Source organism: Zonotrichia albicollis, chromosome 1 (assembly GCF_047830755.1).
Source record: "Zonotrichia albicollis isolate bZonAlb1 chromosome 1, bZonAlb1.hap1, whole genome shotgun sequence".
Classification (NCBI taxonomy): Eukaryota; Metazoa; Chordata; class Aves; order Passeriformes; family Passerellidae; genus Zonotrichia; species Zonotrichia albicollis.
In genome coordinates this window covers 69,151,971-69,170,081 of record NC_133819.1, presented here as the reverse complement: position 1 = coordinate 69,170,081, position 18,111 = coordinate 69,151,971, and the positions used below count along the sequence as shown (strand labels likewise).

At 40.7% G+C, this 18,111-nt stretch overlaps 1 protein-coding gene across 2 annotated transcripts in view; it reads right to left on the bottom strand.

Moving 5' to 3' along the window:
- Window positions 1–18,111, bottom strand: part of F13A1 (coagulation factor XIII A chain) — a 129,921-nt gene that overhangs the window by 86,849 nt on the left and 24,961 nt on the right. The window contains exons 3-5 of one of the 2 annotated variants that reach the window (XM_074544114.1): window positions 3,656–3,882; window positions 2,908–3,144; window positions 861–977 (exon numbers count right to left, since the gene is read on the bottom strand). The gene's annotated coding sequence lies outside the window, so the exon portion shown is untranslated. The remainder of the gene's footprint in view (window positions 1–860; window positions 978–2,907; window positions 3,145–3,655; window positions 3,883–18,111) is intronic. The other variant, XM_026790222.2, reaches the window with a different exon arrangement.

Genomic DNA, 18,111 nt, shown 5'->3' with positions numbered 1-18,111 from the left:
CCCCTGTGCCTAGTCATCTGTCTCTCTGTGAGTTACAGGATAACACATCCCAATTCTATGAGTAACTCCAATTAGCAGAAGGCCATAAATCAATCTCTTCTTGTTGCTCTGAGCAAGTTGCCTACCCTACAACCCAGGAGTCATGACTTTTTCATAGAATTCATCTCCCATCCTGCAAACATTGAAAAAAGAGCTCTTAGATAAAGGATATGAGGAATATTCTGTTTTTCTAGGAAGAAGAATGAACTTAGTGGAAGCTCTGGAAAGTCTTGAGGCTTACATTTAGTGTCATGAGGTTATTTAAATTTTTTTGTGATTTTGGGGTTGCTTTATAATTCTGTCTTCTAATTCTAAGAACTTCTAACTAAAGCATTTGTCTTCATGAGCAAACAAAAACAGTCCCAACATATTTTCCAAATCTGTCTAAAATAGTTCTCAATGACTTCTACTGAGTTCTACTCTAGCAAAATCCAAGTAGCTTGTGAGTGGTACAAGTAGGACAGCCCAAATAATGAGTGTGGTCCCGTTCCAAGCACAGCCCATGCACTCCCTGAGGGACTGAGCCTGTTTGCATGCACACACAGCCACAGGACAAAAGTACTCCAGCACCAATACTCATCCCATAAGGATGACATAAAAAAGCAAGGCTAGACACTAACGCTCAGCAGCATGTGCTGGCTTCTCTTTATTCAAGAACTCTCCCAAGAAATACCCATGTGATGGTGCTCAGGGAGCCTTAGGAGCTCTGACAACTCTGAGCAGAGCACCCCAAGAGAGACAGACACTTTCTTAACCTTATGGATACCACCTATTTCACAAGTCCGTTCTGCACACGTGAAAAAAGCCCAACTGTCACATACCTTAATTGGAGCTGTGGAGGAAAAGCAGAGGATTCAGGAGTTACGAGGTCACGGACACTCTTCAGGGGCTTTTCACACAGCTGGCCCTTCAACAGGACCGTAATGCCCAGGAGAGACCTAAAAACACAGTATTCAAAAGAGGATGGAAATGCTGCAAAGTATTTAGTGAGACATGAGGTCAGTAATGTCAGCAGTTTTGAAGTAAAAAGGGGATTGAATGGGAGAACTTTCACCTTGCTACTGAGCCTATGAAGGAATTCAGGGAAGGATGGCAGAGTTTAAACAGTGAAAATGAAACAAACCTTCAACATTTGCAGTTTGGATAAACCAGTGGTAGCACAGGCATGGGACGACTGAGGTGTAGTTTTCTATAGCTCCTAAAGTAGATCAAATATTTTGGCTTACATTCTTCCTGAGCATTCACTTATACAAGTCCTCAGAGGCATTTCTGTGACTTTTTTCCTCCCAAAAGAAAGCTGAGTAAGAATTTGGCCCAGGTGAATTTGCAATAAAGGAACCATGAAACCACAGAAGGAGAAACTGCATTTGGAATGATTGACAAGGATCATCGATACTGTTGCCAAGGTAAGAAAGATGATCCAAATATACTTGATGAAAATTAAATATATTGCCAGCTGTTGCCATTTCAGCATGATGTGGTCCAGCGCTCCCAGAAGAGAAAAGTCCATGTGTATTTATCCAGATCTGATTAGCACACTCCAAAGGTAGGAGTTGGGCCAAATCTGTCTCATAAGCAACACACTTTCCCTGGCTATCTCTGCACTGGAAACATAAATTGCTTTATTTTTAAAAGAAGTTTAATAAATATAAGCCTGCCTTTAACTCTTAAACTAGAAGTTGGTTGTTTCTCAGACAGATAGATCTTGTCCTATACAGGGCTAAGGGAAACTTTATGACAAGAGGGCATTTTCCTTACTGCCAAATTATTTAGGAGTTCTTGTGGCTTTTCCCTAGGTCCTTTGGGACACCATGACAACCCTAGTATGTCAGGGACAGGCAGAGATCAGCACCAGAGCTCAGTTCTTTCTTCTGGAAGGAGCTGAGTCATTTTGTTCAGAAAAATGACATTACTTCACTAACACCAGACCAATAACAATAGTATTGAAATAATAACTTCATTTGGATCATCAGTTTTTAAGGGCTGAATTTTGCCTCTAAGTTGCATGGCTGCTTCCAGAGGAAAATTTTGCCTGGTGCTCTCTCCTTCTGCTGTGAAGAAATCTGTGCTTCCCTGACCACACAAAGTGCTTGGTGCCATCAAATATGATGGAAGGAATCTGCTTCTCCATAGATGAGCATGTCTCAAATGAAGTTTTCTAGGTAGAAATTCCATTAGAAACCTTCTGCTTTCTGCTTCTTTCTACTGCAAGATTTATTGCTCAAGGGATCAACATAATCCAGTCAGCAGACCCACTCCAAACCTGGTTAGCTTCAGCAGTAACCACTACAAAGCAGCTGAAATTTTCAGTGGAAATTTCTATATAAATTCCAAAACCTGTGGAAGAAGCCACTGGCACCTATTTACAATGTTCAGATTTGCCTCCAAATGATCTAGCTTCAGCTTTGTGAATTTTCTGCTTATGTCTTCAGATCTGGAGTTGTCACAGATCAATTTCATTAAAGTCAGGTAGCCAGCCTGCCAAAACCAGAATTGAAAGCAGGCTTCAATGATGACAGAACTCAACTGAATCTCGACCTCAGGTCACCAAATTTTTCTGGTGCAGTTAGAGATTTGTGAAATGCACAATTATGCAAGAGCTCTAGGACGTCAGGAGAGGTTAAAGGAAAAGATCAGAAATTTATCAACTCTGTGCCCTTGCTGGGAGGCCAAAAAAGAATTTTGACATCAGATAATATCTCCAGTTAGGCTAAAACTACAATGTCTTCATCACTCAATAAGGGCTTTTGCAGTTAGGATTTGGGGGAAGGAAATTGTGAGTAGATGTGAGTATGCATTTCTGATGAAAGAGATGAGAAGACAGAGGGGATAATTTCCAAGAAAGTGAAATTGTTTTTATTTACTCACATTAATTTTCTCTTCCAATAGTTACAGTTTTCCCTGCTTGTTTTTATTATAAGCAAGAGTACTGGAATATCACCACTTTGGCAATGACATTCTCTTCACAATGGAGAGATGATGATGAGCTATTGGCCATGATTTCAGTTCACCCTTTTGAATGGTTGTTATTCCAAGTTCCATTATCCATTTAGTCTTGAATATGTCTGCTTTCTGCATCTCCTCATCACATGATTTTATAAATGCCTGCAAAAGAAGTACTCTCAGCTGTGTCTGAGACATGTCAAGAAAGCGATGTGTAAAGTACAGGAGGCTGCCTCAGGTTTTGGGGTATCTAAATATCAGCTAAAGATAATAACAAAACTGGAAGTCACCTTCAAGTCACCAAGCACCATGACTTTATGTCTTTGTCACAGCACTCCATGACTGAGAGAATGAGGAGTCCAAGTCTATTCAGTTGCTGCTTTCATACCTCTGAACAGCTTGGTCTCCCTGTCTATAGTTTTTCTGTCCCTCCGCAAGGACTCGCTCCCTGAACGCTGCAATTTGTTGCATGAGTATTTCTCTCACCAGTTGCAGTGCTTTGCTGTAGCAGTTTCCTGAGTCCCCCATCAGCAGTGCCTAGCAAGCCCTAGGAGCTGCCATTCAGGCAAGGATACCTTTGAAGACTGTCTCCCTTCAATTACACAATTTCAGAGCAGGCAGAGACAGTGCCCGATCACAGATCCCCCACATGCAGTGTCGTAGGCTAACTGACCTGAGCTGGTCTTTTTCTTGGCTTCTAGTCAAACTCTGGGTCTTCTCATTTCAACTCTTTTGAGCTGCAACCACCTCAAAGGACATCTCGCTGGCAGCAAAGCTCTCTCCAGTTTACACCTGAAGTCTGGTTCTCTGTTTCCCATTCACAGTCTGAGGGCCTTTGAATCACTCTGTCTCCTCTTGAGCATTGCAGACACGCCTGTGATTTTCCAACCACAGGATGTTCTGTACAGAGAAATTTCAAAAGACACATAGAAATCAGAAAGTGCTGATTCACAGGTACTTTATGGCAGAAATTGTGGGAGTATTTCTCTAGCATACTACTGGAAATTCTCTTATTCACTTCAGGATGAACATGTCATTTTAAATACCATGCTATGAGTCCATGTGTATGTCTTAAATTCCTTACTGATCTGCAGAGATGTGGCTATCTGATTGCCGCTCTGCCACAAGCCACAGATTTTTCCCAGATATCATTAGTCTGTGGAAGATCCTTTTTCTGTCCCTGATGTCTGTGAGATGAAGTCCCAAACCAGGCTCTTTCAATAGACCCTCATCCTGAAGAGAAATGCACTGGGGAAGTGGGCACACAGTTTTCATTTTAAAGAGCCTAATTCAGGACATTCCATTACCATACATCTAGTGTTATTGATATCTTGCTCTAATTTTGAAGTAAATGCATACAGAATGAATAAAAGCACTGAAAAAGAAATGGGCATTTGGCACTATCATACCTAAGCACTCTCATTCCCTTTACTTGAAAAGCAATTTTTGTTTTTCCAATAAATAAACAATATTTAGCTTCTCTTTTGAAATTCAGTTAAAAATATTAGAAACAATGGAATCCCCCATGGAACTGATGCTTCAGTTCCTGAGAAACATGAGGTTTGGATTTCTGTTTTGCTTTGTTTTCTAATAAGATCAGGTACTACATGGATATGTTTGGGATAATGAGAATCTTTTTCCAAAATAAAAAGTTAATACAACAAGCTTTGAGCAATTTATAATGGTTGTGAAGCCTTCTGAAGGCAACTGTATTTTGTATGTTAATTTCTAAGCAAAGTAACAGTAAAAATCCAAAGACAACATAAAACCATTTTTATCCTTTCAACTGCTCAATTTCCCAGAAATATCACCAAATTAGTGTAACCCAGTTCTTTAGAACTAGTAAAAACAAGCTTTCATAAAAATCTCAAGTTTATAAAAATATTTCCTTTCACATTCTCACAAGCAGAACTTGAATTAATAAAGTGAAATAGTCTTTTTTAACATATTTTAATTAAGATCCTTTCAGTGTGCATCATCCCTTAAAATTGAAAAAAAGGTTTTTTCTATTTCTCATTTTCAAACATACATGTATGTATAAAGAGGAGTGAGTGGGGAAGATACTCCAAGGGAAAACAGGATTTAAAAGAGTTTAAATTTTATTTTTTTAAGAGAGAAGCAATTTTTTTAACTGATTCTGCATGCAAATACCTGAAGATAAAGAAAGTACAACACCTATAGTCCAACATGTTGTGTGAAAGAGCAGGAAATATTTTCACTTCACCCCGTCAAATGCTTTTTAAAATTCTTTGTAAGATTCCCAATGTAGGCCATTACTGAAAATGGCTCTTTAATGTAAGGTGGGCTCTGCCAAGCGAAAGTTCTACCCTGCATAAGCAAGAATATCAAAGGCTATGGCACACACACTGCTCAGCTTCAGCTGCAGCAGAGAGGTAAAGAGGGCTCTGACATGTGGCACTTTAGAGCTGAGAGTATGGGTTGACATGAGGGAAAAGAGTGACATACTCCATTAAGGAAAGCATTTCAGGATAATGCCTGGAATATGCCAAAACTAGAAGAGTATAAGTGAAGAAAACAGAGCCACCAGGAGAGCTAGCTGGTCAGAAGCCAGCTAGTGTGAGAGGTTAAGGGGGGGGGATGTGAGAAGGCATGAGAGTTTTCCCCTGTGCTAGCTCCAGAAGCTCTCACACATGACCTGGCTGAGCTCAACCTTTAAGATAAGGTTTCCATCTGCTGCTGTAAGTAGAGTGGCTTCTGAAAAAGGATCAGTGCACCTTTTGAATTGTGTGGTATTAAGGTATGAAGCCTGCTGTGGCTTGGCTGCAGCTGTGGTTAGTTCTGCACAATGACCACTCAGATTTGAAAAGTGCAAAGGTACCTCTGTTCTGGGGGGGCCACAACACCAACACTAATATATTTATTGAGCCAGTAATGGGTGCTGCCCAAGGACACCTGACAAATCCTGCTTAAAAATTAACACTTTAGACACAGGTGATTCCAAAGGATTCCAGAAAATCTAAGCCACCTCATTTCAAACACCCACTTGTTTTCTTTCAGCTTTTAGAGCCAAACAACTTTTCTGCTTGTCTGAAAATTTATAAAAATTACTGTTGATCAGAAGAGATTGGCAAAAGCCTAGGTGACCTTTTCTTACTGTATTCCAGCAAACCACCACACTAATTTTTCTCCAGCTGTGAAGCATTGTAATATTAAGCAATGCATTCTCACACATTGTGACGGTTGAATTTTTTGCCTTTTCTTTGAAACCTGTTATTTTCTTCACTAACAGCTCAAGAGATGCAATTTCTTTAAAAGCAACTATTTCCATTAATGCAGTATCACTTGGTCAGCCAGAGACCCTGCAAATGTAGCCTTAACAAGCACCCTTTATATGAACAATCTGTAGTCTCTTACTAACAGATGATAACAACAAATTTACCCAGTGATTATTGCTCTAATGTGCATTTACAAAAGATATGTGAAAGAGAACTCCAATTTGACTAATTACATAAACATATTTTCCTCATGTAGACCTCCAAATATGATTGTTGTTGCCATTACAGCCTGCACTGATCAAAAGAGATGTTTGAAGAAGCATCTCAGTGGTCAGCGTTGGGTTTTCAGGCTGTTTTTATCAAAATAATCATTGAACTAGTGGTGCTTTCTAACCTAGTTACAACTTTTTGGAAAAATAATAACTACTTGATACAAGAAGTGGAAATTGAATGGGATATGCTCAGACATTTCTGACGTAAAATTGAAGAACTGCAATAAATGTGTTTTTAAATTTGTCTCCTCAGAGAAAATATCTCTATTTTAAAACAGCTGCTCTCAAAATGATTTATAACCTTCATCTTCAATGATACCAAGATCTTTAAAATATTTGAGACTTGATGAATCATGGCCATTCCATGGGGTGATGCAGCAGGATACTGCTTGAAGATGCACCCAGACCTTCCATGGTTTGGATTACTTGGAGACACACTGCCACAGTGGAACAAGAGTTTGAGAAGGACAAAGATTTTTTGCTTGAGCAGAGAGAAAAGGCTAGGATTGTGAAGGTATGCTTTGAAATGAACAAAGGCTCATTTCAACTTTCAACTGCTTCTAACTCCTTGCAAAAGCATGGCAATCCATCTTGGCATCTCCCATCCCTTGGAACTGTACCTTGTATTCCAGTAATGGCCAGGATGCTTTACAAAAGCTGTTCACATTAGAGATTACCAAGGAGTTCTTCATCACAAATTATGCTGACCAAACTGGTCAACAAAAACTACTATTTCAGAGAAAAATGCCAATTTTGAAAAAAATCATTGTCCTGGTTTCTCACATAATGTTTCTTGGCTACTAGAGCAGCAGTTATTTGATGATTTTCCAAGATCTCATCCAAGACACAAGAGAACTGCAGAACAGGAACTCTACCCTGTGTCTCCCTCATGAGTACTTTAGTCCAACAAGCCATCCTTTACCTGGAGAGCATAAGGGATGTTGGTTTCTCCTTTGCCAACATGAGAAGTATCACCATTGCAAGTGAATGGAAAAGTATCAATGGAATGAAAAATATTATTTTTATCCAGACATAACATATTTAAATAGTCAATCAGTTTAATTACAGATATGCCTCAAATATAACCAGTTTCTTGTGTGAGGTTAAAGCAAAGACCTTGGAATACCTAACGTATGCCTCAGGTTTCAAGAAAGTTTCCGACTGAGGAAATTTATATCTCTGACTCCTAGTTATTTGACACCTTGAGAATGAGACCTGGGTCTGTGACTGGTGTGAACCAAAGGAGACTTGGAAACGAAAGAATGAGACCCTGATACACTGAAGGACAGAAATCCCTCTTTTTATGACCTCTGTAATTTAGGCTTCATTTTAATAAGCTCTTCTTAAGCCTTTAAATGTTGGTTGAACTTCAGTCTAACCCATGAATGAAGCTGAAATTGACCCCTGAAAGTATTGACTCCACTAATTAGGAATCCTCACATTATTACTGCACTAATAGTGTCCTCCATTATGACAGGTATGAAATAATTTGCCTCCACTCAGCATTATACCATTTTGGGAAAGAAGGCTGGGTAACCAAAATGGGAATTTCAACAGGGCTTGAGTTGAGGTTTACCATAATAGAGAGAATTAGAAGACAGTATATGTTCCATTAGAGAAAACACCTCTCTTCATACATCTAGCATATCAACATACACCTCAGCAAAACTGTGGATCCACATCAAGACCCAAACCATGTGTTTGTTTAGAAAGACAGGCAGTTTGCCTTTTTCTTTTTTTTTTAATTCACCCTTTTACTGGCAAAAATAGTGTAAAGTGTTTCTTTACAGAGAGACTGTATTGCAGAGAGACTGCAATAGTCTCACTGCTGAAAACCCCAGCACAGCAGATTAAAAGGAAAGCTGTGCAGAGGCAGCAATGTGTTGTACCACCCAGGGAGAGCTTGGGTACACATCAAATGAGCCCGACCTTCAGTGTGTGGGTGTGCTGAGATTTTAAAGAGGTTCCCAGTTGAGGAGAAAGAGTCTTCCTTTAAGCTAAGCGCCACATTCCACATGCTTTAAGCAAGATGAATTTCTGGATTTCAGGGAGCCTGCCTAAGATGCAGTTAAGGTATTCCAACAGATAAAATCCTCTCTGCATGCTGCACTAAAACACAGCTAGCTGAGAAACTGTCCTCTGCTCTGTACGTTGTTCTTGGTATCAGTGGAACACAGGACAGCAAGGAGACTGCAAGGTGGAAAAAATAAGTAATGCAGGACACCAAGCACTGCTTGTTCACAGGATAGCTGGAACAACAGTGCTGAAAGCAATTTATTACATAGAATCATAGAATATCAACTGATTTTTGGAAAAGCATCGTCTAGGCAAAACAGACCAGCACCCTTTGCAGCTGAATCTTAAAAGTGACCCATACTGGGGAATGCACCATTTTTCCTGTGAAAGATAATTCCAAGGACTGCTTGTTTCCATTGAGAAAAATTTCCCTCTTTTGTCCAATTGGGAACTTCCTGAGAAAAGTTTGTATCCCTTGTGTTTTTCACGTGACTTCTTGCAAATGGGAATATCCATCTTTGTAGCCTCACTTGCAATACTGGAACATGGTGATGAGGTCTCCCTAAGCCTCTTTTCCTAAGGCTGAACAAATCCATTTCTCTCAGCTTTTCTTCATGCATCAGCTTGTCCAGGCCTTTGATCACCTTTGTGGCCCTTCTCTGGACCCTCCCCAGCCTGTCCACACCTTTTTGCACTGTGGGGACCAAAGCTGAACACAACATTCCAGGTGCAGCCTGACAAGCAATGATTAGAGAAGGACAATGACTTCTCCATCTCTGCTGGTGATGCCCTTGTTGATGCAGCTCAGCATCCTGCTGGCTTTCTTTGCTGCAGCAGCAGCAGCAGCAGCAGCACACTGCTCACTCACACTGAGCTGTTTGTCCATCAGGACTGACCCCAAGTCCCTTTCCACAGAGCTGCTCCCCAGGTCTCATTCATTTATTAGCCTCACATGTAAATCATGATGCTCTGAGAAGTTTGACTTTTTAGCATACAGCCAGAGCCATGCCCACTTTCCTCCATGGCCTCCAGAGAGCCCCCACATCCACCCACTGTGCAGCAGTTTGGACACAGTCTGTCTGCCTGCATAAATGAATGCACAGGCAGGGAAGGAAGGTGCACATGGATACTCACAGACCTGGTTGCTGCCCCATGACAACGTCTCTCTGCCAACTGAGACACCACACTACAGCAAGGCTGGGAAAATCACCCAATGTATCCTCCCAGACCAAAGGGAAAATCAGCCCTGTGCTGCTGGGGAGAAATTTGGCAAAGCATGGACCTCAGCCTACTCATTTATACACTCCTAGCTGCAATGGCTTTATAGCATTATGTTGCAGTAAGAGACTAGGAACATTATTGGCCTTAGATCTGAGAGCCAGGAAGATGCCTAATGGAAATCTTCCCTTATCTCAGGACTGTGTGAAAGATAAGAGATGTAAGTGCTTTCAAACCTTCACTGGCACACAGGTAGGGATGTAACAAACCTATACATCTGTCAAAAATATGCATTTTTTTCTTTGTAAAACCAAACCAAATACTTTCTGAGGGCAAAATAAAGGTTAACTATTTCAGGAAGTTTTGCCAAATGAGACTAATGTTTCAGGGTAGCAGAGAGTGTACTTGTGTGACTTTAAAATAAAGTTGTTGATCTAAGGTAACAGTCTCAGGGTCATTTCCTATAAGTATATATATGATCCCCTAAGCAATATTTTCCAGTTCTCATTCGTGATTAAACCAATGCATCTGATCCAAAATAGCAGAGAGAAAATATTTGTGGCCAAAACTTATCTGGCACCTTAACATCCCACCTGACAGACTCTACAAGTCTGTTCAATGTCAGACTTTTTGCACTAATATGTCTTTGATCTCATTTTATCACACAGAATGTGATCTGCCAGCAGCTCTTCTCTTACCTATGCCAGTACATGCAAAACTTCTGGGCTCTTCTTTTCCTCAAAGGCTATAGAGAGCAGCTGGTTTATTGGTAGGAAGATGTAGTTTGTCACAGGCAATGTCCAGATGTGAATCACACTAATGCTGAGCAACTTTATCATTCAGGCCTCCTCCCAGTCCCCATGGGGATTGCATGTTGATGGGGTCTTGAAAATACAGAAGAGGGGAAAAATCCCACTCCCCACTCCTCTAGCAACTCCGCTAACTCCTCCATTTCTCTGAGGGATTTTCCCCTCCAATCCAGCACTCTGGTGCCTTTATCTCCATGTGCATGGAAGTCCTTCTCCACCCACCTCAGAGATGAGTGCTGTGCTAGCAAAAGGCTGTGTAGTGTTTTCTGAAACCACAAGCTGAGCATGGGTCAGCACCTGAAAACATCACCTCCTCCACCTGCTGCTCTGATAGGAGACTGACATCAGGACACACAACTGTGTCACAGCTTTTGCAAGCAGGTGCAGAAAAACTGCCCATAGAGGAAAACCCTGAACTTGGGGCATATGAAAACATTGTACTTCTACACGCTAATAACAATGCACTAAAATCCCCTGAACTGAAGCACCTTGATGAACAGTAAATCATTGTATTTTAACAGCTGTAAAAAAAGAAAAGTTATGAAAAGCTTAGTCTAAGTAGTTTTTAAGAGATGTAAAAATACAACACAGAAAAATCCCAACCCAATTCAAAATTACATTTTTTCCTTTACATCTTTATTTAACACTTATTTGGAAACTTCCAGAAGTTTAGACTCTAATATGAATTTAAGTACCACTTAATCACTTGGCTCCAGCTGAATATATCTTCATTAGGCAAATGTGTCTTATTTTGTTTTAATTAAAAAGACAGTTATTGTTCTTTGCCACTGTTATTTGAAACAATCCCCAGTAAAGCAGTCATCCCAGCTATACACTCCTCGCGGAATGAACCCAGGAAGTTCAGACAGGGTTCCTTCTTTGATGTCCACTAAGTGTTTAATCTGATTCTATGATCATTTATTAAAAATCTCATACTGCCAGCAATAACATCTCACACCCAAATTAATGGCCACAGATAAAGCAAAAGGAACTTCTTGAAACCTTTATATTGTTCTCAGTAAAGACAATAATGTAGATGTGTTCAAGGCTGAGGAAGAGTTAATCCTCATAAGTCCTATTAAAATCAGTAGGCAAATCCCTAGGAGGAATTTGAAAATTTCAGCCCTGACATGTTATCTTGTTGCTCTCACCTAGGACAAATCACAGACCATGAGAGAAAGCTCACTGTCACAGACAGGCATTCTCACCAGCCAGGAGAACGCTGTTTCTTGGCACAATGATATAACTCAACATGCAAATTAAATATGGGTAATGTGCCACGGGATGAAGGCCCTGTAATAAACTGTCCAAGGAAGGAAACGCCTCCTGCTGTGTTTCCAGAGTACCATGTAATTTACAGTCACTGCTGTGATTCTGCATGAGAATATTAATGACCACATTTCTCAGCCAGAAATATTAAAATCATTATTACCATCTGAGGCTGTAGACTACAGGCTGGAAAGAAAGGGGGTTCACTGAAAAGAACATTATTTTCTAGCTAGGAAAAAGAAATTATTATTTTAATCCAGAATCTGCTTTACTACCCTAAAACTAAGAACAGAAATAGCTGCTTAAGTAAAGCGTAGCTAAACATGAGTTGAGTCCTAGGACTACATTTTTTTCTTCTGTTCAGTAAGGTAGTTCTTTCAGATCCCAACTGGCTTCTGGGAACCTTGGGCAACTTCATCAACTGACACAAGGAGAGTTTGTGTTTCTGTTCACACATTTCTCTCAGTAAAAAGACTATTACCTCACAATTCAGACCATCTTTACATTATCTGCTAGTGTGATAATGGCAACGAATTTGAGTGTGTTTTCAACAATAAAGTTCTGTGCCTGTACAGTGTCACTGTTGTGGAAGGTGACAAAAAGATGTGCCTTCTGTGTGTCACGCAGCAACTCCATGCTGCTGATTAACTTGGCCACACACTCCAGTGAAGTGAAGAAGGATAATTTACTTCAACATCTTAATTTCAGCTGTGACCACACAGTCATAAAATAGGAGAGCTAATCAGCCTGGCACAGCAGCAGACCTCCGCTCTGACGAAACTTTGCTATCTTGTTAAGTCAGTCACCAGCTACACCATCAGAATTCAACGTTCCCAACTACTTTAAAAAGAAAGGTGGTTTAATGAGGTCTCTGTATTTTATTATGGATGCCAACATACTCATGTGGTGACCTGGGAATCCAATAGGAAAAGGGAATTTTTGAGGTGATACCAACAAAAAACCAAAACAGAAATAAATGTTGCAAGTAAGAACTGAAACAGGGAAGTTTTATGAATATTTTCAACTGATATATCTACAAAAATACACATCAGCCATACAAAATTGAAATGTGGGGACTATGCTACAATCTCAAAGGTGTTTTACATTAGGGTGTTAATTTCTGTACTCTGAGTATACCAGTAATGGACCAGACTGAGCCAAAAAATGTGGGTCTCTCCTATGACAAGACACTAACAACTAGTCAGAGAATTCTGACCCCATCGTAACCAGACATGAAAACAGGTATTTCTAGGAAAAGCTAGAAGAAGAGTGAACCTGGGGTCTTGTTTGACCAAGATGATAAGCTGTTCTGAGGAAGAAACTGGTGGAAACAGATGGCTGAGCAAAGCTCAGTGAACTGCCAAAGGCATGCATGACCAAAGGCAGTTTGTACAGCATGAATACAACATGTTCTACCCAAACCGTGGTGGTCAAAACTGTCCCACACAAAGATGATTTCCAGAATTTTTCTGGGATTTCCAGGATTGTAATAAGCCACAAGTAACAGAAGACACATATTCCAGACATCTAAAATCTTTGACAGAAGAGCAGATCACCCTGAGGGGCTGACAGCATCTTTACAAGAGACACCCAAGCCACAGGGGTAACTGGGAAAAGTTGAAGGGCTCATGTACACAGGTTGGCACAGACTCAAACTTTTTGCTGTCCACGCTCCATGTTGGCTGGATTTGGAGGAGTGGGGAATTTATGCAAATGCCAGAGTGTGGGTAGAGAAGGTGAGGCTGTCAGCCCTAATTCATATAGGTGTGCCCTCAGACACTCTGCTTGGTTCAACATTTTATGCTCTGACTGCAAAAAATGCATTAGAAAAACAGAGAATGCTGTGGTCATCTGTCTTTTAACTAAATATATGTTCATAAATCATTCAGCATTTGGAGATACTTGGTTCCTGATTCTTAAGCAGGTCAAAACCCATTGTAGCACTCTTGCAAGGGCAAAGGAACTTTTCTGTTGCTGATGGCACAATAAGGGCATAAAAAAGTGTGTGAGTACCAATAAGAACTGAGTCTGCATCTTTTTAAGGTCAGACTTGGTTCCTGACCTGTGGTGGAGCACTCATTTTTACTGTAGCAGTTAAAATACAGGAAAATGAATTTATACTAGGTGATGGTGGCTGTTCACAGCCATGCGCTCAAGCTTGGGTAAAGCTTCCCCAGGCAGAAGTACAGGACATGTATTGTGAGTCTGTCACTTCCAGGAGGCAAGGACACATCCAGGCAGAACTGTGAGCTGGGCTCTGCAGTAGGTCTGCACATGTGCAGAAGACATACACTGGGTTTCTGCATGGTCTGCAGACTTGTTGAAAGTATTTTGGTTTGGTTTGTTGCTGCAATTGCTTTTGCTCCAAACAGGAATCCTTGAAGTATGAAGTGCTCAAATTCTTGAGGAGGGGATGGGGACCAGAAAGAAAGACACAACTGAAGAACCTGAAGGCAGAGTTCCATTAGCCAAAGAGCACATCCGAGCATTAGTCTAAAAAGCTAACAGCCCAGATTGAGGGAGGGCAGAGGAGGAGGTTGGTTTTTTTTTTCTGAACTAAATAACAGAGTAGAAATCCTCAGTGACTTGCAGAAAGCCCATCTGTTTCAATGCTAAAATCAAGATTTCCACCACTGATAGTGGCTGAGGGCAGGAACAGGACATAATGAGCAAGAAATGACAAAGTCTTTGAGAATTTTTACCTCAAGCTGGCAGCATTTTGAGGAGTCCTTTGTTGTTCTCATATGGCATAAGGTACTGAAAATCAAATATGTTTAAAAGAACTAAAATTCAGAAGAGTTCTACAGCTAAGGTTTATCATTCTTAATGTTCCTCTTTAAAGTGTCCCTGCAGTGCAGAAGGTGACTTTGTAAACACAGAGTTTCTGTGTGACATTCATTTTCCCTTCCACTTTCATGTCAGCTTTGCTGCATTTTACACAGCTACACTTCGAGGTAACCCTCAGCATGGCCATACCAGTGTGGCTTAAAACACCCAACCTGGAATTAATTTTTTTTCTCAGAAGTATTTTTACCTTCTTTAGACACCATTTCAATAGCCCAAGATAATTCATAATTCTATACCTAGCAATTCAACTTATTTATGTACAAAAGAGCAAGGATAGACTCCAAACAGTCAGCCAAACAGAGCAGAAGGCTAAAGAAATTCATCTGGAATAAATGCTTCAGGAAAAAGAAGTCTCATGTGGTAATGACATTAACCTGAACAGCCAAAGGGATATTTTGGCTAAGCCTCAGGATGTGAAATTTCATTTAGTTTTCACTCATCACTCTCATCACCTGTTTTTAAAGTCACATGTTTGCAGGGAGTTACCTAACTCCACATCTGGGCCCACAAATAGCTGGGATGAATGACAGAAGCACTTAACCCTGCCACATTTACAAAAGAACCCAGAGGGTTAGATACAATAAAAGCTGTAATGACAGAGTCTTAGCTGAAATATTCAAAAGTGAAGTCCTTAACGACCACCTTTATTTTCTGCAAGTGCAGAACATTTGCCTTAAGTAAAGCAGGCTCTTCAGAGAGCATGAGTTGAGCAGTTGATATCACAGATGGTTTTTAACATGTTGGTCCATAGCCTGAAAAATGTGGTTTACATTTTTAAAACATGGCCGTAGCTAATGAACTTGTTTAAATATTAGGCAGAACAGCAAACTTGGGTTGGAAAGCAAAGAAGAGGATATGACAGGATGCAGACACAGGAGGCCATTGTGGGAATGGACTACAAGCCAACTCATACGTTTTAGGACAAAAGTCAGTATTGCCTCAAACCAGAGCTTTCATTTAGCCCATTAAAAAGCTGCACAATGCTACAAATTTCACAGGTAGATCTAAAGCTGTGAGAAAGGGTGAACTTGCATCAGATTTAGGGGGTAACAGAATTTAATTTTCAGTCCTGGTCTCTCACAAACAAATACATGTACAGTAAATATATATGCACTGTTACATATTCACTTTTCACAACTTTGCCTTAAAGTAGGAGGATGCTTTAAAAAATGCATTAAGCTTGACAGCTGGAAAAAATTTAATAATAATAGGCCTGATCTAACATTTCAGAGTACAGAAGACTTTATATCAACTTAAGAGAGATATCGAACTTCCACCATGGAAGATCAAGACCATCAGTGCCAAGAAATGAAAAAGCTGGTAGACAAAAGCAGAGTGTGTTTGAAATGTTGCTAGAGTATTAAAATGTTAACTATCGTTGACTCACATGCAAGGCTCAAATCTAGGAGTATGAGCTGCGTTGCAAGAGCAGCATACTTTGTTTCCAACAGGGCTCAGTGTTATTGCCCAGTATGTAGACTAGCAAATTAGTCACATTCATCCAGTATGAAAGAGTTTGACCAAAAAAAAAAAAGTTCTTGCAAAACTGAGTTTCTTTGTTCTGTCACTTATGAAATCAGAAGCTTGCTCTCCCACCACTGTGAACTATGCCAGCCACATCACTCCTCATTCTTCCATGGAGTTTTACCCTCCAGGTCACAGTGGGTTTTTGCTCTGTTGTGGGGCAATGCAGCCAGGTTTTGCTACTGGACAGTTAAGGCCAGAACACAGAAATGTGCTGTGACAGCACATCACAAAAGAATTACTCATTCCCTGGGTTAAGTAACAAAAGGTCTTTATCTCAGGAATTAGGTCTACTAGGACCAAACACAGGGGAATAAGGCAAGCAGGTTATTGCCTTATTCCCCCGCAAAGCAGAGAATGTGTTTAGTAGATTTGTCTCATCCCTCATCTGCTTGTCACAAAAGCTGAGCACAGGCTAGTACCCTTCAAATCTTCTGGTGTACAGACTGGAGATAAGAGGATCAGAAGCATGGCAGTCCAAATTCAGAGAGACAGAAGCTGAAAACACATGCACACAGCCTTTACCTTAGGTGCACTCATTTCCAAAGCAAAATTTTCAATACTGCAGGCACCAAACTCAAAACACACTTTGAAAACAATTCTAAATAGCAACATTACATCACTGTAGCTATTCCTGTGCTGTGAGATGCAAAAAAAGAAATGATTCAGAAACATCACTATCAAACCTATTCATTAAAATGCCCTTTTCTTACCTCACCATGTTTTCCCACTTGGAACTCATAAGAACAGTGAGGTTGACAGGATTAGGACACAGCCTTGGAACATGACTACTTTGTTTGAGTAAACACCATGCAGTGTTCCCTTTACCTCATGCACAGTTTTTTGGCATGTGTCTTAAGTACAAGTCAGCTGCTCTTCACATTAGTATAGAGCAGGGGCAGAAGCACTGAAATGCAGCTATGCCATTTTCAAATTTCTGATCCATACAAGACTATCAAGACACAGGCTTTATACTGCTACTGAGCCCTGCTGATTTCATGTGTTGTGGCACAGTCCTGCTGATTTCATGTGTTATCACAGCCACATGTAGCCCACATGTGTTCTGAAACCATCAGGCCATGTAAAGGGGGTGAGTTGCTCCTGTTAGCGTTCAGTTTCAGCACCAAAAGAAATCACAGGTAGATGCTAAAGGTATCCAAAACAGCATAAGTGACCGAGTCCACTAGCGGGCTTTCAGGATTTTCATCAGACTCAGAGCAGGTGGTATGACTAGTTACTGAAATTCCATGGGTAACAGCAAATTGCCATGATGCGAAAACAAAATTCTCTTCAGTCATTTAATCACTGCCCGACAGGGCCAGAAGAAGGAGTGCTGACTCCTGGGAATGGCCAAAGCTGTGAAACTTCACTCCTGCGACCAGAGGTGATGGCTGTGGGTGTGCTTTGTGGGAGCAGCATACAGGGATGGAGTCAGCATTCCCTAAGCTACTGATTCACTCCTCTCCACCAGTCTGGATGGGGTCTGAATGGGTGAGAAAGCCATACCATTCACCAGAGAACTGTGTCCAATTGGAAAATTAGGTCTTACGTGTTTATGACTAGGAATGTAGACATTTTCCCTAGAAACCACCTTCTGGTGGTGGGCAGACACCTTGCTGCAGTCACCTGCACGAACTGATTTAAAATAGTGCATGGGTTCCTTCCAGTGTCACTGTGATCCTTGGTCGCACAATTTTATCAGGTCTCCAAGACACGACTTCTCCGCACGTCTGTAACACGCACACTCCAGTTCCACATATCTGTCTTCTTTCAGTTGCCATCCAACAGCCCTTCTCCACACCTCCAAAAAAGTAAAAATAACAAAGCCAACCCCACTTATCTTAAATGGTAACTTCATGCAAGGTTTCAACCCAAGGTTATTTTTTCCTACCAGTTGTTTCTTTGAGAACAGATGGCGTTTGCAATGGTTGAGGATAT